At 40.8% G+C, this 21659-nt stretch overlaps 1 protein-coding gene across 9 annotated transcripts in view; it reads right to left on the bottom strand.

Annotated features, from left to right (window-relative positions):
- Positions 1–13185, bottom strand: part of CNOT4 (CCR4-NOT transcription complex subunit 4) — an 80509-nt gene extending 67324 nt beyond the window's left edge. For 2 of the 9 annotated variants that reach the window (XM_061357504.1, XM_061357479.1), the window contains exon 1: positions 12772–13184. The gene's annotated coding sequence lies outside the window, so the exon portion shown is untranslated. Of the gene's footprint in view, positions 1–12011; positions 12093–12767 lie in introns of those variants that run through there. The other 7 variants (XM_061357451.1, XM_061357470.1, XM_061357511.1 and 4 more) reach the window with 7 other exon arrangements.
- Between the last annotated feature and the right edge of the window lie 8474 nt (positions 13186–21659).

Genomic DNA, 21659 nt, shown 5'->3' with positions numbered 1-21659 from the left:
TTCTGCTAGAATTTGTTATCATACCACACTTTCCACAGAAAAAAAAAATACCTGACATGCATGAACTGAAAAATGCTTGGGAATTTATTCCTCTCCACAAAACAGACAGGGTCTGTTTCTGCACATTTTTCAACCTTTAAAAGGTATTTTAGTTTCCAGAATGGCTCTCATACTAATTGTCTATAAAAGGACTATGATGCAGAACTGTTTATGGTGTAAGTAGATTTCTTCCTCTAAAACCTTACTCCAAATAAACTTTACACTTGTGTTTCTAGGTGGAGAAAGGCATTATTATTTAAATGTTATTTTCAATTTATCTAGCAACAGCCAAAGTACCAAACGTAATTCACTGATAAATGATATAGAAAGTAAACTGCAGCAACTCACAGCAACAACAAAAGATATTGTTCTGTTAAACATTTCCAAGAAAAGGAAAAAACTTGACACATTTAGGTGAAGAACCTGTCCATAATCTCTGCTCTTCTTCAAAAACAATGCCAAAATTATGTTGTTTGCAGAACACTCCTTCTCCAGTAGTCACTGAATATTTTTGAACGTTGATCTTTTGGCTGACACCTAGATCTAGTTCAGGGTCAGGACCACAACATGTAAACTCCTTCTTATACCTGTCAGAGACCGGGTCTCCAGTACCCACAGTACCTCACTGTACCACACTAACTTACCAGTTGTGGGGAGAAGCCAAAAAAGAGTCCTGAAGAATGAGCTACCTTCATGTTCCAACACGCCAAATTTAAGGTACACTGAACTTGTTTGACTGACAAAGAGCTGAAGACTACTACTGGACACACAAAAAGCTCTCTCAAACACACTCTCTTTCTTTAGAGCATTCTATAAAGTTATCGGATAGATTACAAACACCTATATTAGATCATCAATCCCTAATTAATTTTAATTTGAACATGCCATTAAACCATCACAAGTCAGTATAAAAGAGTCCAAAGAATGAGAATTACTGATCAGTATCTTGTTTTTAAAGGTACTGAAAAATTACGCATACTTCAGCTTTCCTCTAACAGCAATACCAACATAAAGAGTTTAGACACACTTTTCTAGTTACCAAAACAAAATTCACGATCTTGAGAAAAAATATGAGCAAAATCTAGAATAACTAGCACAAAGGACACTATCCATAGATACAGTGCAGAGATTAAGAAAATAAGTTTAGGATGCTAGGACCGGATTTCTTGTGTACCACTGTAACAGTGTTCAACATCTAAATTTATCTTTCATTTGTGAGTATTCATAATCCTGCCACGAGGAAGCTACCTGCAAGTCTTAGTTTAAGCAGAAAATTGAGACCAAGTTCTGCCATAAGACAAATTATAGCACAGTTGCAATTACAAGTTGCAGAAATTATTTTGGATTACCTCCTGTAAAATAGTGCTTTTTAGCCAACAAATGTAAAGACTGTATCTCTACCTTTTGCAGACACACAACTACAGGAACAAGCATTTAGTCACATACAGTGCTGTCCCCATTCCTGAAGCTTTGAACAGAAGTACCTTGCGCAAAGGAAAAAAGTAAAACCTTACAGGAAAGCAAGGAAGAAAAACACCCATAAAACCCCACTACACACACAACCCACCGCAACATCAGTACTGAACTGTTTTGATTCCAGAACATTCTCAGACTGCAGAAGGGCAATGCCTGCACCTGCAGTACCATGGACAGTGTACCGCAAAGTTCCCACTTCGAAAATTTTACCCAACTTTATTCCTGCTGCTGCAGGAATACAACAAACATCCTTTGACAGTGCAAGAGATTCAGTGATCTTCTGTATTGCACCCCTAAGCTTTGGTGTTTACATCAAGGAACACCTTTAAGTTCAAAAGCTTTCTTGCATTTGCACTGAAGGCCTATTATCTACATTAAGGCTTTTAATACAGACTCATTACTGATGCTTACTTTCAAGCCCCAACATGGAAAACTTTATAAAGGTGTTTTTTTTGTGTGTGCTACAGAATCACAGAATAATTCCAGTTGGAAAAGATCTCCAGGATTCTCTAGTCAACCTTCTACTCAAAGCAAGGTTAGCAAGATCAGTCTAAATTACTCAGGGCTGTATCCAGCTGGGCATCAAAACATCCAAGGATGGAGACTGACTAACTTTTCTCCTGTCCCAGTGATTGTTCCACTCCAAGGTGAAACACATTCACCTTAAATGCAGTTATTTTAATGTACTCCTGCTGTCTCTTGCCTGCCTTCCACAAACACTGCTATAAAGATCCCGGCTCAGTACTCTCAATAGCCTGCCCATAGGTACTGGAAGGTTATTATTAGTTCCCTCTGCTTCCCAAAGCCTTCTCTTCTGCAGGATGAAAACTCGTTTTCCTAACAACCAGTACAATTTTAGCAAACACTTATCATACACGTATGCTAGACTTAGGTCTTCTATTATAATGTTAAGTTTTGATTCAGAGTGGCTTTTGACCTTCATCCCTGCACTTCCCCAGATTCAACTGCAGGAACTAAGATCTCATACTAAAGCCTGTTCTAGTACAAGCTGACTGAATTGTACATAGCCTTTCTAGGCTCACTACAGTTCCTCAGCCCTGAAGAGACAGCATCTCCTGTGCAGAAGAGCAGAAGTTTTACAGGCTTATATAAACACACATACACTTGGATACATAGGAGAAAGATGCCCAAAACGGAAGGGCATATACATAGATCAGAAATATATCTGGAAGGAGAATAACAGTACATTACTAAGGCTGCTGCCTAAATCATTAAGTTGCCATTAAAAAGTGAAAGACATTAACAAAGAAGCCACAAGAACTCCAGCATCTGAAGTAGATTTCGGGTAAGGTATAGTGCCTTACTGATAATTACAGCAAAAGTTCCTACATCAGTTTTCCCAATCCTCCATCCAGTCCTGCAAAGTTATTTATCAGGCTAATGGCAAGACACTTCAGGACAGCATCAGCTCTTCAGACAGAGACATGCACTCTTCGATGAATCAAGTAACATTAGGAACTCCTAACTACTGGAAAATCCATGCCATGACTTATCAGTCAATGAATCCCAGAGACAAGAGAGGAAGGACTGAAGAAGAGATGTATCCAAAGATTTAATTCAGACCTTGTAGCAGTAATCAAGATGTGTGCCAGCCTTTTTTCCCCCTTCAGAAAAAAAACCCTACATTTGAAATATCAGGTGCAAAAATTTAAGTTTTATTAAAATTTAAAGACTGCCATTGCACAATACAAAAGTGTGCTGTATTGTGGGTAATTCCACATGGTGCAGTGGAACTGTAAAGTTGCAATAGAAATCTAATACATTTCTACATTAAAGGGACATAAGACCTACATGAGGTACTGACACTTAGAATTTTTCAAGAGTGCACAAGCAACTAAAGCGTTATCCCTTTAGCTAGTAACTGCAAAGACTGACAGAAAAAAAAATTAAAATGCACAACTGAAGCATTTCATCTTTCTTGATGTATACCTGGAAGGTAAAGTTGATTGCAAATACAGCACACATCCTGCGTTCAAATTTGTGGCACTATCAGGAATTAGATGGAAGTTGGGCTTCTGGTTTATCTCTTGTTTTATGCTGAAAAAGGCAAAGGCTGAACCTTCTCAAAAATCTAGAATTTTGTAACATAATTCAAGACAATAAAAGTATCTCTTTTAGCAATTTATATTTTTAACAGGAAACTGCTGGATAAACCACAAAGTATATCTAATTAAAATGCGCTACCAAATAAATCCAATGACCTACCACTTCTATTGGCTGAAGAAAAACACTCAAAGTTCAGTGCAAGTACATAAAATAAGAATACTGTGCTTAGGACATTGTCTGCTTGTGACAGACAAGAACAGGATGCCACTTCAAGAAGATTCACAGACATCTGTATGCCACTTCAAGAAGATTCAGACATCTGTATCACCAGAAAATAGTACAAATGTCTATCATGTCACAGCCACATTCAATCACACTATGTGATGGATTACTGTTTGCTTCTAAAGAGAATACTTCAGAGTTTTACTTTGAGTTGGGGAGACACCACAAGCCAGAGAGAAACACCACCCCATAAATGTAGAACTCGAAAACAAAACAACAGAACATAATCTCTCCCGCATGCTCACATTTTTTCTTGAAGACACTGCTGGGACAAAAAGGAGAAATATTAGGAATCACAGGGTGAAATTCACTTCTGAAGTAGCCACTCCATTCCCAACCTTTCTACTACTTCAGCATACAGCATAGTTTTCTATAAAACATACCTCTGATAAGGCAGATTACACTTAATTCTGCATTCTTTAGCCATTAAGATTGTAATCATAAAAATCAGTACAAAGCAGAGCTCAGAATTACAAGCCTAAGTATTTTACACAACAAATTTCAGAAATTATTGATTACGTTTCACTTTTATTAGACAAATAAAGATAAGAAATTCTGAAATCTGCACAAACTAAGATGAACATGGAAACTACAATCACAAGACTGTCCCAAGGGTGGAAGTTATATTAGAAGGAACTAAACTCTATTGCTTTGGGGCAGAAATAAGGGATGACCTTCGCTTATTCAAAAGTTTATGTTTATTGTAACTAAATACAGAAGTGTAAGGACTCCAGATAAGAATATTGCATCACTGCTTTCAAATGAAGGTTGTGTCCAACAATGGGTTAAAACCCATGAAATTTAAGAACCCACAGATTAAAGAAGAAGAAGATATAATCACTTACACATAGTCCAGTCTAAAACTGGCCAAAACATGTTGCAGTATTACAGCAGATATCCATTTTGTATTTACAAAAAAAATTTGTTTTATTTGAAAAGTAAACCAGAGTTCAAACACTTAACCTAGAAACACTTCAGAAGATGTGAGAACTGATCTATCATTCCCTCCACACGCCTGCCAGAAATCCAGAAAAGTAGCTGTTTTATGCAATATTCACTCACACCATAAATTCCCATTCCAACATATCTTGTACACAAGCTACAATCTTCTGCTTCTACTTTTCAGGGAAATATATATCTGTTACTAAACAGCAAAAGCTGAGAAAGATCAGGACCCACATTCAGGGACGCACCTTTATCCCAGTGGGGAATAGAATGTATAACTGCTTGAAGATAACATATGCTGTCATAAACAAATTCTAGAGATAGCTGCATACAAAGCAATTGTCTTACAAGGAAAAAAAGAAGAAACGGAAACGGAGAACACTAAGAAGTATCCTGGGGAAACAGCTTTCCAGGTCATCTTCTAAAAAGGCTGGGCAGAAATGGAAAACTAATTTAGTATTCTAAAAGAAGCAATCTAGTAAAATACTCAAAAGCAGAGCATCAGTTTTTAAACTTCAGTAGGATGTGTAGTACTGGCTTTATATAAATTCCTTCTACTGCTACCTCAACTATATGGAGCTGCATTAACTCAGGCAGGTAATGTTATGAAGTCATTTGATATGTACGGAGCGCTGAATTAAACCCCAAACAAATAATCTGTCAGACTATGACAAATATATGCTATAAAAAGCACAGAAATTCAAGTTGACAACAAATGCACTTGCCCAGAATATTATTTAAATGCTGTGACTTTTCAGTACTAACAGGGACAGTTCCAAGTTTCTGCTGATCAAGAGCAGCTGAATACAGATCCTTTACAGAAGCATAAGCCCACATGAGAGGCAAACTAACCAGAACCTGTAAGAAATTCAAATAACTGCCTTAAGAAAATGAAGAACTGGCTATTAGATTTAAAGTTGCTCTAGCTGATGTCAGCTGTTTGAGGGGATGCTCTAATATCTGGCTTTATAGCTAGTAAAAAACGCCAACAACCAAACATAAATACCACCACCAAACCAGTGACACCAAATCCTTCTCCTTTCTTGTACTTCCATACACTAGGGTCTTTCCTGAGCCTGTAAGTCTCAGAAAAAAATGGTACTGTCAAAAGATGTTGCACAGCACCTCTATGGAAGTTACCTTCACCACACTTTCAGAGTTGGCACACACTGAACACAGCAGAAAACAGCAGCTGGTTGCTCCTCTCAACCAGCAAGTGGCTTATTTATTAAGCATGGATGACTACAGCACTGCAAGTGACAAAAGGAACCTGCCTGTCTTGCCTTGTCCTACCAAATTACATTTGTTTGAAAACAAATTTTGCTTTGACTCTACTCAATAGTTTAATATACATACATGCAAAGAATTTTAAAAGACTTGTGGTAACTGGTATTAATAACTAGAGACAGAACAAGCTTTTGACTTCTAAGCGCCTGTTTTCTGATTTTCCTGATTTTTTTCTTTATAACTAAGCTCAAAAAAATAAAAGCCATACCACTGAAGGCCTCCTTAGAAAGATGGCTGCATGGAGTTCTCTTTTTGATCCCCAAACTCAAAAGCATTTAACTGGTTTCCAAAAAAAAGGTACTCTTGTCTACAGAACCAATTCTAAGCAGTTTTTGCCTAAGGTATCGTATTCTCTTAACACTGTCAGAAAGTCATATGGTCACACAACACAGCTGGTTCTTACCAAGTTTCACTGTGCTATGTATTTATATAGTAGTAACCAAAGCAATAGTTCTCATACAAGGTATGACACTGCTCCACCCCCAGGGAATCACGAGCCTCAAGGTTAAATCAGAATGAGACCATGAGCAAAATAATTGAGAAATTAATGGCTCTGAAAGGGCTCAATTAGGGTAGAAAGCCACTACACTAGTGAGAACACGAGAACAGACCTACCTTGAAGCATGTTTACAAGTATAACTACTATTCAAGACAAAAATGAAACTGCAATCCAGACAGAAGGTGACACTACCCATGTGCAGAAGACAGCCTGATGAGTATAAAAGCTGGTATTTGCTTAAACTCTCCAGCTGTTCCTCCATATTTTCAACGTACAGTAACAGTTATGTAAAAGAAAACCAGTGTTCATCCTTGGTTCAGACTTACCACCTGATGTTCCAGAACCAGTCTGCCACTAACTCTGAAACCATAGCATTAATGTTAAATACATGTTTTATTAAATGAAAGTATTAGCAAAGAAACTTTCAAAGATGGGAAGAAGCTATAATTAATTTATCAAATGTGGATCCTCAGTTACAACTTCCTTGACCCTTAACCTAGGATGAAGTTTCGTAAAATGAAAGCTTACCTTCTTAGGCAAAGGGATTCAACTTACTAAACAACCAACAGAAGTGCATGCAAGCAGGCTCCTTCAGAGTAGCAGCAGCAGTTATATGATAAATGGCAGTAAGATTAAGTCACTAAGACAAATTGGATTAATGCTGCTGGGCCTCTCTCATTCAGACCAGTGCTTTTAACATGACTCCAAGAGTTTAGGGGCCCCTACAGTTCACACTGATTGGGGGAAATGCATTCAAATTAACTGTCACTCAACTTGACCTATAAACACTAATTTTGACCAAGCAAGCTCAGGCTTTTCACTGTATGCTCATTTAGGAGATCTCAGAGGACGCTTCTTTTTTATGAATGAGATACTGAAGACTAATTCTAGATTTCATTCAATAATAAAAAAAAAAAAAAAGGAAGAAGTCACACGTAATGGAGCAGTAGCTATTCAAAGATAGTAGCTTCTATTTTTGCAACATCCAGCAGTCCAAGGTAACTTCTACAGATCATGTAGAAGTTTTAGGTCTTTGACAGGCACAGCTGTAGCTACATATACCTATCATCACTCATTATATTTGGAGAGAAAGAAGAAAAAGATAGGTGAACACTTTCTTCACACATCTAATGATTTGTGCCATGTACTTCTTTCCTCATCCTATTTTCTAAATTTCTAGGCTGTATTGCAAAACGGGAACTCTGAACAGAGCTATCACACATTGCCCTATCTGGGACATTACCTTCATCAAAACTTCTATAACAAACTCCATCAGGTAGGCAGCTCTGAAGCACACATAACTGAATTACTTCCTCCCGTTCTTGCACACAAATTTTGTTCATTTTTTAAAAAAATGGTATTATTGTAACATGTAATAGATCGGCTTAGAAGTAACAATATTACTGCACCTTCAAGTGCAATATTTCACACTTGCAGTTTAAAATTAATATACACCAATCTTGTGATTAAAAATTAAAAATATCTTGGGGATCTTGCAATTTAAAATTAACATACATGGTTCAAACAGGATTCACATCATATCTACATTGGTCATAGAAACTTGAAACCAAAACACAACATGTAGCCTCCTTTCAAATAAAGCTCATCTGTTGAATTCAGTGTTCCTGAAACAAATTGCCCATCTTCTCACTTTTCCACTGCATTAAATTGCGAAACTGGTAGTGAGTCTTCCTATGGAGTGTATTTTGTCCTACAATGAGAGAGATTGCTACCCTTTAAGTTACTACTTCTCTGTATCAAATCTTGCATGGAAGAAACCATTTAAGAACACACATTGGGAAAACTAAATGCCCCTTCTGTGAAGCAAGGAACAGATTAGAGCTCAGCAGTCCGAAACATAAGATTAAGTTGCAGTCCACCACAAACAAGGCCTAAAAATGTGCCAAAGTAAAACCAGGGATGAAACACTGCTTGAAGACCACAGAGAACACTCACTCCCACCACATTTTTAGGTCATTTCTACAAAGATCCTGAGATTCTGTTCAGAATCTGAAAAATTCATTAGAAGAAATTTAATGTCAAGAAAGGGAAGCGTGCTGTCATTTTCAGTTTCTCTCTATCCACTTCATCTCTTCTGAAAAAAAACAAAATCACCACCCAAATTCCTAGTGCTAATAATAAATGCTTACAGCCAAACAGAAGATATTGCAATGTTACCTTCCAGCAATCGAGGACTGATAATCTGTGATGAGCAAAACACCCATAGCCCAGAAGGGACAGTTCAAGGAACAGTGCTGAAGTAGGGGACCCTCAGTCCCATAACCAAGACACTTAGAAGTACAGTTACTTTGTATCAGGTATTGCAGTCAAATAGAACCCATTTCCTATTATGCCTCTATTCTTCTTGAGATAGCTGCAAGACAGAATAAACTGATGCTGGGATCACAGCATATTGTAAGACCACTCACAGATAGCTGAAGTTTTTCCTTCTTCCCTTGCAAAAAAAAAACCAACCCCAGAACCTGATCAAAAGCAGACGGCACTGCTCAGGGCACAAGCCTCAGTCAAGACCTAAGCTCCATTTCCATCAAGTTCAGTAGCACATATGCTTGATGTCTACATCCACCTTGATTTTTAACTTGGTGACTAAAAGAAAAACAAAACAAACCCTTATGCTGACCCCAACAGCCCTTTCTTTCTCCAGTTTGAAAACCAGCCACAGTTGATGTTCCTAATAAAATACAAAACCGATTGATTAATCATTATGAACTTAACACTAACATGTTCGGCTCCAGAATAAAACCACAGTACATAGCTTTCAGGATACACAGAAAGTGATGAGGAGGAGTGCCACTCTCTTTGCCTGCATTCTCCTGATGGCTTTGGATTCAGGCTTTCTCAATTTGTCAAAGCACACGCATGACAGCTTATGAATGTGTTATTTTGTACATATGTGTTTAGGAAACACTTGTAAGCCCCATTAAAATGATAGATTCTTACAAGAAATACCTTGGAGTTGTCATGTTCACAGAAGAGTGAAGGGGAAGGAAAAAAAAAGAACCAAACCAAAACTACACATACCACCACAAAAGCTACTTCATCTTAATACTATGTGAAAAACACTAGTTTAAAAAATAATTATTTCCATTAAGCTGGTGTAGCCAGTCTAGTAAGTCAATCAAAAATATGTATTCTGAATGTTCACTGTTAGCAGAATCTTTGATACAATTCTTAAGAAAACTATAAGGATTCCCTTTTCAGACTCACGCAAGAAAAATAGCACCTGACAAAACCAAGCGCAAAGTTTATGGTATAACATAATAAAACCCATTTTGATATAAACATGCACCTAACTGACCTAAATAGTTTACGCAAAAATACATACATGTTTTTACTTACAGAGGTTACATTCATATTTCCTGATAGATACTTATACTGCCCTCCCAATTTGCTTATAGGAAGACCCACAAGGTCTGAGCAGCATAGAATCATAGAATACAATCATAGAATAGTTAGGGTTGAAAAGGACCTCAAGATCATCTAGTTCCAACCCCTCTGCCATGGGCATCTCAAGCCATGCCACACTATTTGCTGCTATACTGCATTTTCCAAGCCTGTCAAGTGTTTACAGTTGCTGAAATGTTAACAAATGTTAACCAGTCTCCTGAAATGAAGAAATTCCTGGACTAATCTCCAAGAACCAGAAGAGGGGGACACAGAGAGATGGGGGCCTGTTTATTCACAGATCTCTGACTCCTCACCCTGTTTCTATCCAACAGAAATGGGACAATGCAAGAAGAAAGTTACACTGGAAAGCAAAGAAAGCATCAACATCTTTAAAGAGCTGAACCACTCAGGACATTAAAGAAAGGTAAGTTATGCAGTCTTTCACATGCACTTACTCAAGTTTTCAGCAATACTACATAGCTGCAAGCAAGGACAAAAGGTGGTTTGTACAACCTGAGACACCATTCACCATGTGGAAGTTGAAGAACTCTTGATCCTAGCTGTCTTGCTGAGCAATTAATTTCCTTCCAACATGTGGTAAGGCCTATAGATCAGCCTCATCTTAACAGAACAACAAATTTACTCATCTAATGCCTAAGATGCAATCTACAATCATTCACTTAGCAGTTACCTGTGCTTACAAAAGACTGTCTGTTTGAAACAATCTCATTTACTTCAGAGTTAAGCAAAATTTTGAGAAATAGTTGTCAGAGTTAAGCCTTCAGGGCCCACACTTAAGATCATGGACAGTGATTTCAAAACATTTCATTCACAAAGAATATCCTGACTTTCCTGAACAACAGCCATGAAGGACATCACATACCCGTTTATAATGAATACTTCTAACTAAACAAAAAAGCCACGCACTTGTGTATATTCTCTCATCAGCTTCACTAATCCAAGCATTTTATTTAGTGTGTACCGTATAGCTGTTCTTAAACTTTCTGAAGAAAAGGTATCAAGAAATTAATAGAGCACTATTCCTGATAGGCACTAACCACCTTTTTTCTATAAAGGGACAAGCTGTTAGGATCCCCCAAGACTCATCCATTTAAAAAGCTAATTAAGAGGCACCTGAAGAAACATGCAAGTTAAAAGCCAAGATGATTTTATCATTGCATTCCCCCTTTCAAAAATAATACCTTCCCCTAGAATGAACTTTGTTTCAATTCAGCCAAGTTCAACTGCTAAGCATTTCTAAATGCTTGCATGTGTTCAACTTGCTTATGAAATGGAAACTCTATCACAGAATCCCAAAAGCATAAGGTATAAGAGATCTTAGATCATGCACTAGGTTGCTACATTATTAGATGCTAAGAAACTAGAAGCATATTGGAGTATTTGTAGGCCACCTGAAACTAATTCACGCTCTCAAGACAAACTGCTATTTTATTCTCTGCTTTTCACAAATATGTACTTTATTTTCTTCTTTTCCCTTTTTTTTTTTTTTAAGGAGCAAAAAGATCTAGAAGGAATTTTATTCTTCTACGTATTTGTATTTGGTCTGAGCTTCTCTTCTGTTACTGCCAGTCACCATGTTTACAAGAACTTGGAGTCAAAATAAAAGGATGCTGGAGTCAAGGCATTTTAAAGCCAAAACAAAATACACACAAATAAAACACGGCAAGTTAAAAATCTGTACAGGCTCAGTAAACATGTGATTGGCCAGCATTAACTTCTAGAACTTCTGGGCAGAAGTAAGCTAACATCTGCAGGCCTTGAGTTTCCACAGCTTTAACTAGATGATGGGCATTGCTTGCATTAACATATGCTCTAAAGAGAATTGGTTTCCCTATGAACTACGTACTTGATATCACCATACTGACACAAATACATAAACTATGGACAATTAAATCCTTTCAGGTACAATAACGAAGCATTTTAAGATAACTATCTAGTGTATTTTCCCTCCCCTTTTACTGTGCTGATGAAGGCAGCAGCAGCTTACTTTCAGACTGGCAGGTAGAGCTGTACGACCGTCACTGGAAATAGGATGAGTGCCTGAATGCAGCCTTGTCATTTGCTCCTGCTAACGCACAAAATGCAAGGAGCCTCTAGGATTTTGCAAGTAGGAGACGGAAAGTTACGTACCGGTTATTTTACTGACACACAAATCTCGGGAGGTTACACGGACTGTCCAAAATGACACTAAATATAAGAGGCTGCCATTTACCATCTGTTTGCCTCTCTCAGTAAAAAAAAAAACAAGTGCAGATCACAAGAACAAATGGAGCCTGGCTCCGGGGAGGAGGAAGAAGTGGAGAGAGGAAATTTCCACGCAAATCCTAAGTGAATCACGCCGCGATCCCCGCTCCCAGTCGCTCCGGCCTCTCCCGACACAAGCGGGCGGCTTCGGGGGCACCGACACCCCGCGCCCCCGGCCCGGCCCAGCGGCTTCCCGCGCCTCGCAGGGAGAAAATAAACGCAGCCTCCCCCGGGAAGCTGCATGGAGAGAGCCCCCGGCCCCGGCGCCCCCCGGGGAGGAGCCGCCTGCTCGCCCTCCCCACACAGCCCGGTGTCCTCCGCGCACGGCAGCGGACCGGCGCGTCCCCCCCGCCGCCGGGGCTGGCACCGGGGGGTGGGCTGAGGCCTTCGCCGTCCCAGCGAAGCCTCGGCGCTCTCGTAGTCACAGCGGCCCGGCTTCCCCCCCCCTCGCCTCTCTTCCCTCCCTCCTTCCTTCCCCAGCCCAGCCTTCAGCTCGCACTCACCCGCCTTCCTCCTCCCTGCCCGGCCCGCGGTGCGTGTGCGCGGCTCTCTCTCACGCTGCCCGGCACGGCGGGGGCGGGCGGGTGGGTGGGTGAGCGTGCGGGAAAGGAGGCTAGGGGAAAGGAGGAGAAGGGTGGGGAGGGAAGGAGAGAGGCGGCGAGAAAAGAGAGAAGCGGGGGGGAGAAAACCGAAGCGACGTTCCTGGGGCGGGACCTGCGGCGGCGGCCGGCCGGGCGCTTGGGTGGCTGCTCCAACGACCTTTACGCGAGAGACGAGTAATCTCCAAGCTCGGGGCGCTCTGCTGCCGGCCCGGCCACCATCTTACATTAGGGAGACTTGCCCCGGACGCCGCCTCCCCTTGCGCTTGCGCCGCCGACAGTGGGCGGGCAGCAACGGCAGGATGGAACGCGAGCCGCGACAGGAACGACCGCGACGGCGCTCGGCATGACGGAACTTGTAGGCGGCGGCACCGGCACCGGTTGCGCGGGGGAGTTGGTGCCTGCTGTGTATGGTCCCGAGCCGGAGTTCGGTCTCCTGCTGCCGCCGTCGCCCGGATGCGGCCGCGGACTCCAGCCCCTCTCTCCAGGCAGGGCCGCCGCACTGCCCAGCGCGCCCTAAACCCGCCGCACTGCCAGCCACCTGTTGCTGGCCATTAAAGCTCCGCAGGTCTGAAGTACTGGGCAGATTTTTTTGTTATTATTATGTTCCACTCTCACTGATGCTCCTTTGGGTTGTTTTCCCCCGCCAGGTCCAAGCGATCCCGTCTGTCTTCCCCCGCGCCACCCTCAGCCCGTTTTGGCTATGGGCTATAACGTCCGGAGAGGGAATGTCCTCACGCAAAGCGGCTGTCAGCCAGGACAGCTGCCTCGGCGTTTAGCTCAGGGCTGGATTCGGCTCCCACGAAACTCAACACAGGCAGCAGTTTCTCACAGCGCCTCCTTCCCCTCACACGCCGGGACAGCGTGACTGCGCCCTGCCCTTCCCGGGTCGCCGTCTGCTGTCACGCTCCTACCAGGGCCCCAACTTTGCCAGCCTCGCTCCCCGAGGAGGCACCCCCACGCTATCTCCCCACTTATCCTTCCCTTTTTCCCCCCGTATTTTTTTCCACCCTCACAGGCTGCAAACAGGAGGACTTGAAGTGACAGGATCGCTTCTCTAATGAGGACATCTGTTTCTGAAGGTGCAAAGCTTGGAAGCCACTTCCGTGTCCCCCTGGTTCCTGGGACACTGTGCTGCTGTCCTGCCAGACCCAGCTTCGGGTGGCCAAAACGTCCCCTGACCTGGCCAGCACTTCCCTGTGCCCAGGTATGGCTTTCCCATGGAGGTGCTTCTCCTTCGATTAACAAGTTGCTGTTACTATTATTGGAATTTTCCAAGTCCATGACCCATTTGGAACAGAGCCCAACGGTACAGAAAGAGGTGTTTCCCTGTTTTTTCTCTCTTCCTTTGCAAAATCCAGGCAAATTCTGTTTTCATGCATAGGGGTTGTAAGTAATTTTGACAGCAGCAACTTCTTGCCCTCCTTGTTAAGTAGAGAAGTAGAGATCTTTCACCTGCCCAAAAAGCTTTTTTTTTTTTTTTTTTTTGGTTCTTCTTTTGCCTTTGTGTTGTCAGAAACTTGCACAAACCGCATTGTTTCTGTCTTCTGTTTCTACTGCAGACAGCCTGGGACAGGGGCCTGTTAAAACTGAACCCATAACTTTCCCTTCCTTTTTCCTGTAATCCCAGTGCCACACAAAGGACCTCATCGTCTCACCTAACAAACACAAAGAGCACTTTTACTCACTGCCTGTACTGCTGTCCAGTGTCTCTCCTTGCAATGGCATCCTCAGCTCTCCGAACAGGCAGCCTTGGTGTTTCATTATCACTTATCTCCAGTGCACAAGCTATTCCTACTTTTGCCAGGAAATTAACCACCTGAGAATTTTACTTATTTCAGCAATGGATAGGAAAGAGAGGTTTTCATCACAGAATGCACTGGCATAATTACTTTGTTTAGTGGCATGATGTTTTTTTTCTTCACTTATGTGTCTTAGATTGAAGTGTAATACTAGTACAGCCAAGTGCAATACGCTCATCCTACTAACAGTAAAGTGCCTTGTCTTGGCATAGTTCATTCTTCTTCCTAAAACAAGTTAACACTACCTTATGCATATTAAATTTTATATTGATATACATATATCCACAACAGGAAAGCTCTGTGAATTAACTTTACCACTTCTGACTGTAGGCAAGACCCAGGTCTGCATAAACATAACTTCTGTTTTCAGCTGTAGTCTTGAGATATGAACACAAACGCAACGTTCTTTTGAAAACAAAACATACAAGGGAATATAAACACCTATAAATGTGAGAAATTCCATGGTTCTCTGCATATGTATTCAACTGTAACATATACTTCATATATATAGCTACATATTAATCAAATTCAGGTGACTATGTATACATATAAAATAATGTATTTCTTCAAAAGTTAATACCTTTCACATTTTCACATCAACCTATGTATGAAGCATTAGGTTTGAGAAGTACCCATTATGTTAGTAACTTATATATGTAATGTAATTGTTGACACACCTAATACCCAGGAATGTTTCCTGTTGAATAAAAGCAAGTAGTCTGACTTGGAAAGAAAGATTAAAATTAATAAATCTAAAAGGTGCAATTCTTAGACAGAGTTGAATCTGTTTATTAAGTGAATTCTGTGATTTCTTTTAATCCAGTACTGAGGAGTCTTTCCCTTAGTAAGAGTCTGTCCATATCCCTTTGCTGAGTCCTGCATGGACACAAATTTCAGCAGTAGAAAAAAATCTACATGGCTGAAGATTGGATGGTGTTACTGAAGGTTACCCATAGCCCTGCTACCACCTTTGCTTTAATCTGGTAGGAATAATTCAGTAGGCCATCATTTGGACATCGTAAGATTCAATATGTCTCTAAATTTAATTATTTTCTTGCCTTTAAATAATTGTAATTGTTTTCATTAGATTAGTCTTACATAGCCACATTTTGATACCTTATTTGCTTCTGGAAATGTGTGCTTTTCATTTGTTTTGAACAGGTCTGATAACTGAGCAGGACTGTTTCTAAGAAATTGTTTCCATATCTACAAGGAAAAGCTTTTAGAATACGCTTTCTTGGGAATAACCAATGTGTGCTAGCTAGAGCAAAAATGTGTATCTGTACTATCTATTCATCATTGTTTCCCTGTGACTTGTTGCATACTCACTGTTGTGCATTGATTACCACCGTGTGCTTGGAAGGTGTGCTTTCTGGCAATTCTCCATGGCCACTGCCTCTTGGAACAAATCACAGAATGGTTTGAGTTGGATGGGACCACAAAGATCATCTAGTTCCAACCCCCCTGCCATGGGCAGTGACACCTTCCACTAGACCAGGTTGCTCCTGTGCCAGTGTCTCACCACCCTTCTTCCAAATATGTAATCTAAATTTACCCTCTTTCAGTTTAAATCCATTTCCCCTTGTGCTGTCACTACATTCTCTTGTAAAATGTCCCTCTCCAGATTTCTTGTTGACCCCCTTTAGGTACTGAAAGGCTGCTTAAAGGCTCCTCGCAGCTTTTTCTTCTCCAGGCTGAACAATCCCAACTCTCTTGGCCTGTCTTCATGAGAGAGGTGCTCCAACCCTGTGACCATCTTTGTGACCTTCCTCTGGACTCACTCTAACAAGTCCACATCCCTCTTGCGTTGAAGATACCAGAACTGCACACAGTACTCCAGGTGGGGTCTTAATGAGAACAGAGTAGAGGGGGAGAATCACCTCCCTCAACCTGCTGGCCATGCTTCTATTGATGCAGCCCAGTATACAGTTTGCTTTCTGGGCTGCAAGCACATACTGCCATTCATGTTGAGCTTTTCATCAGCCAACACCCTCAAGTCCTTCTCCTCAGGGCTGCTTTGAATCCATTCTCCCGTGTTTGGGATTGCCCCAACCCAGGTGCGGGATGTAGGAACCTACTGCGATTCTGCTGTTATCCTGTAGCTATTTTCAGGACTCCACTGGTGTTAAGCTACCACTATCTCAAACGGCTGGCAAGCTTATGAAGGAAACACAACAGAGATCAACAGTGGAGTGTTCTGAGAAGGGATTAGAAAGATACACAATGGTGGTGTAACAATACTGGCAGAAAAAGAGGAGGTGGAGATTGAGTAATTCCTGTGGCTAGTTGGGATGAAGATTAATTATGCTGGGACTTTTAGGATGGTAATTTTTGCAAAGCATCTGTACGGACTGCAGTTTGAATATTCAGCAACAAACAACCAGTACAGCAAGCACTTTGAAAATACTTCAAGATTTGGAAACTTCTTGACCCTGATTTGTGCTGGAAGCAGTGGCTGGACACATGTGCCTATATTTCAGTTCAAAGTCAGGTTTCATAAACAGGAAAAAAAGGTATTTTTTCAAGCTTCTGCAAAGCCTCATTGATTACTATGGGAAGTTCACAGATATTAATGCAGAATGATATATAATAGTTGATGACAGGTTTTTTAGAAATTCAGCCTTATTTACTGCAACAAAAATAAGAATTGCTCCCCAGACTGCAATGGATGTTAATGATGCATCCATTCCTTTTGTCACTCTGGGAAATCCAGACATCTTTTTGCTCCTCTGGCTAATGATGCCTTTTTCTGGGCAAATGTGTTGGAGAAAGGAACTATAAGACTGTTCTGAGTAACTGTAGAATAATAATGAAAGGCTTTGTTAGGAAATTGAACAGCAGGTGGAGGAGCCTTACAAACACTCTGATCAATATTTGCTGCAAGTGGCAGATGTTCATCATGTCTTGTTCAAAATCCATGATGAGGAGGTGTCTATACTGCTCAGAGAAACAGGAGGAGGGATTTGTCCTGCTCTTTCTTAAATGAGAGAATACAGTGCTGAAAAATTCATGTATTATAGCTAAAGATATGAAAGAGCTGCATCTTTGTTAATGTTTTTGTGTTGTTAAGGGAAAACAAAAATTTTAGTGGGATGCCTCTGCCAATTTTTGCATGATAATTTTTACTTATTCAGCATAACTCTGTCACAGCGCACCATATCTGCTAAATGCACCTATCTTTGCAAATGAAGACAGAAAATCACTCCTGTTTTCTGGAAAGGATGCAGTGGGGACCTCCAGGAAGCCACCACTACTTCTAATGTTCTTCAGAGGTCTGGTTCCTTATGCACAATTTATAGCAAATTTTCCTGTACATTGTTTTCCTTGTCCCAAACTCCTCTGAATCTAGACACTCAAGTGAAAGTTAACACAAGTTGTCACAAGCATTCTTCCAGCTCTTTTTTTGCATTCTGGCTCCTGTGCTGAAATCCATTCATAGAATCCTTGGGCTTCTTCTTATCCTCCTTTTTCTTTTTTTCTTTTTTTTTTTTTTTTGTAACATCTTTTATGCATCAAGAAGTTTGCAAGACTCATGTTCCTCATCATAATGGTGCCTCAGTTGTCAGAGACAACTTGCAAGTATTTGTCATTTCTACACTGAATTCAGCACCAACGATAATAGGTTGGGGGTTTTTTCCTCAATTTTGAAATGTCATTCCCATATGTTTTTCTAGTCTGGGCTCCCCTAAGCAGTGGATGTTCCCAGGGAACTCAGTAGTGTGTAACAAAATAAGATGTGTCCTATTCTACATCTCCTCTCCATAGAAATCCTGTGCTGGTACTGGAATGGAAAGGAGGGAAGAAGATCCTGGGCTTATGAAAGGTGAACAGTAACAGGATTCAAATTTGCACTTCTATGTGTGCCTCTATAGTAATGTTAACCTTGAAGTGTGTTTCCACAAGATGAGAAAGAGTCTTACCAAAGAAAGGCAATGGATAAATCAGAACGATATGCAGCATTGCTTAGAAGGGTACTGAAATATATTCAGTTGCAGAAATGAAAGAGGCACCATGCAGATAAGCAACCAAGAAGGCTGCATTGCTTTGCTCTCTGCATAGTAAAATGGAGCACAGTCCTCACCTTAAGATCTCCTATAACACACACAGGTCAGCGTCACGTGCACCAGAAGGGAACAGACTTTAAAGCAATTGGCCTGAATCCAAGAATTTTGTACTGCTAAAAATTTTATTATAAGTGTCGTATAATCTCAGCATTTTGAAATGTTTAATTTTGGTAATACATACCATAAAATGTGAAAGGAGCTAAAGAGTGCTGAACAAACTATGAGCCAAAGTACATTTGCTACTGCTTTTCTTCTGCATCTGCTGTTGCAATAAATATGCCTGCCCTGCAGTGTGTATTCTCTTTTAACGCATGCAGTACTGCCACATTATTTGAGTGGCAGGAAGAGTAGCACTGAGCGCAGATACATAGTCAAGTAGGGTGAGGTGGGGACAAAAGATTTGAGTTCTTGTTTGTGGAGCACCACAATGACCGCACTAGGGAAGGCAGTGCCAAATAGGTGGAAAGAGGCTTATGGTTCATATAGCTTGTGTCCACCACCAGAGTTGGCAACCAGATATTACCTTGTTTAGAGATGCAGAGCTACAGTACATGTATTATACAGGAATATTTCCCCTTGCAGCATTTTCAAGCTGACTGTCTATCTGGATTTCAAACAGCATTTTTGTAACCTTAGTGTTTGCATTTCAAACCAGCTCTACAATTCCCTATTTGAAGTGACATCATTTGACAGCTGTGGTAAATCACCTGGCTAGATTACAACAATGGTGTTCAGCAGTGACTTCCCATGGAGAAATCTTTCACAGCACATCCTATTCTGGACATTTAGAAATGTTGGAGATTCTATTCATGTCCCTTGTCCTCTTGTAGACCAGCCAACGTTATTTTGCTTTATGGTGGCAGTGGTTCATTTCTCAGGAATGTCTCTCTGTTGCATTCAGTTTGGCCAATACTCACAAATCCTAATATTTGAGGCACTGTCATAGAGTTGGGGCTTGACGAGTTACACAGAACCCATGAGACAATATCAAGGGAGGAAAAGAGGCGCTGCTCTAGATGTATGAGTCTGGAAACACACACACTGGAATTACAAAGGAAGCCATCAGCATTCAGTGAGAGTGATAACATATCTAATCTGGATGATCTTGTAACAGAAGAGGGCACTCGGGCCAGACAGCAAATAAACCTTATCACGTTATACAGTGAGGGAAAATCATTGAAAAATTGAGAGAATCCTCTCATGAGCTTGATGTAGCTTACAGCTGTGAGCTGCTAAACCTGAGTTTCATTCATGCAAAAAGAAAGCCCAGCCACTTTAAAACAATCTTTGTGAACACACTCCAGTCAACTTACCTGAAATATCTGAAGTAACAATCCCTGTGTAGACAGGACTTCATTAGGTTACTTGTTATTGTTTTCAGAGTCCTCACCTGCTCTTTAAAGCACAACATACATTATGTGAGAGAATGATTGCTCATTGTTGTTGTGTCCCTTAATTGCCGTCTATGTTAGTGTGTTCAAAGGAATGTATTTTTCCTCTTCTGCCCTTCTCTGCCTGCATCTGACAGCACTCAGCATTTTCCACAGAGCTCAAAATTGCTCGCATTCTTATAAAAACGCCTCAGCCATATGGGATTTGCTGAGACAGAATAAAAAGTGCACGGCTTGAGAAACTGCAATACTTCATCCTGCGTATTGATTCCATGGCTGCCATATAAACAGGAACTATTACAAGAATTTCCACTGACTTTATTGGCATTGGAGCTTGTGTTCTGCATAGGCCAGGTGTGACATGAGCTCACCTGTCAAGAAAGTATGACACTGCATTTAAGTGCTGGGGTGAACTTTGATGCTTGTAAATATATTGCACCAGACAAGCTCCAGCTGCAATCCTGTAGTTTTCCAGGCAGATCTACTTCCTTTTGCCAAAGGAATGTGAGCTACCACAGCTAATTTTATGCTCTATAAATAATGCTGATAGAGAAACAAACTTGAAATTATAGGTTAGATAGGGAGAATAATAGGTTAACTAGGAAAGTCAAAGCATTTGTTAATCAGAAATATGAGTATGTTCCTCAAGGAGCTGTGGGAACCCAACTGTAATGATGACAAATGAGAGATCGCAGAATAATAAGATCAGTCTTGCATACAGGCAGCACCGTAACTGAGACTCTATATGACATAGATGTGCTGTTGTACAGAGAAATTGGGCCCTTATATTCTGATAGAGAACATTTCCTCTTCTTAACAGCCTGCGCTTGAGACGCTTACAGTGTGAAGGTTCTGCTGTGTGCCTTGTGTTGTTCTTTCCCCTTCTGCTCCATCTTCCCTCCAGTGCCCTCCACCATGACAGGGCCGGGCTAAGAACCACCGAGGGCAGAGATCATATCCAGGGGGAAGAGAGACCTGGCTGGTATCCCAACCATATTCTATAGGTTAACCAAGACACCTAAAGGATGGTAGATATTTTAATATTTTAATATATATTTTTTTATTCTTTCATTTGCATTTTAAAATTTTGCTGTGTTTTCCCCTGCAACAGTTTGAAATCATGACACATTACTGCATGAATAGCAGAATTTCCAGCTGGCAGGCCAGGAGTAGAATTAAATCCCTGGGTAGACCTAGTTTATTTTACCCCTAGTAATCTAGCACTTTCTTTTTTTAAGGAGTTATAAATTGCCTCTGATTCTGAAACAGGTTATTTTAAACTCTTCCTCTGATAGCAGCCATATTTTGCTAAACAATGTAAACCATAGGCTGCGTTTAACTTACTTTCACTTGGTTTTCTTCTCCTTATTCTCTTTGTATTGGTATCATACATTGGAAACCAAAATGAATTTTTACATGGAAAGCTTCAGAACAGATGTGCCATCAGCACTTCTGCTGATACTGTATTGTGTCATGCTTGCCTGAAGTGCTTGTAATTTGTTTTATGCAAAATCACTGTATACTGGGCCTTAAAA

This window comes from Neopsephotus bourkii, unplaced genomic scaffold, assembly GCF_033783945.1.
Source record: "Neopsephotus bourkii isolate Nb327-2 ecotype Australia unplaced genomic scaffold, CSIRO-AGI_Nbou_v1 NB_107, whole genome shotgun sequence".
NCBI classification, from domain to species: Eukaryota; Metazoa; Chordata; class Aves; order Psittaciformes; family Psittacidae; genus Neopsephotus; species Neopsephotus bourkii.
The sequence above is the reverse complement of the archived record's forward strand: the minus strand, read 5'-3'. Positions and strand labels throughout refer to the sequence as shown.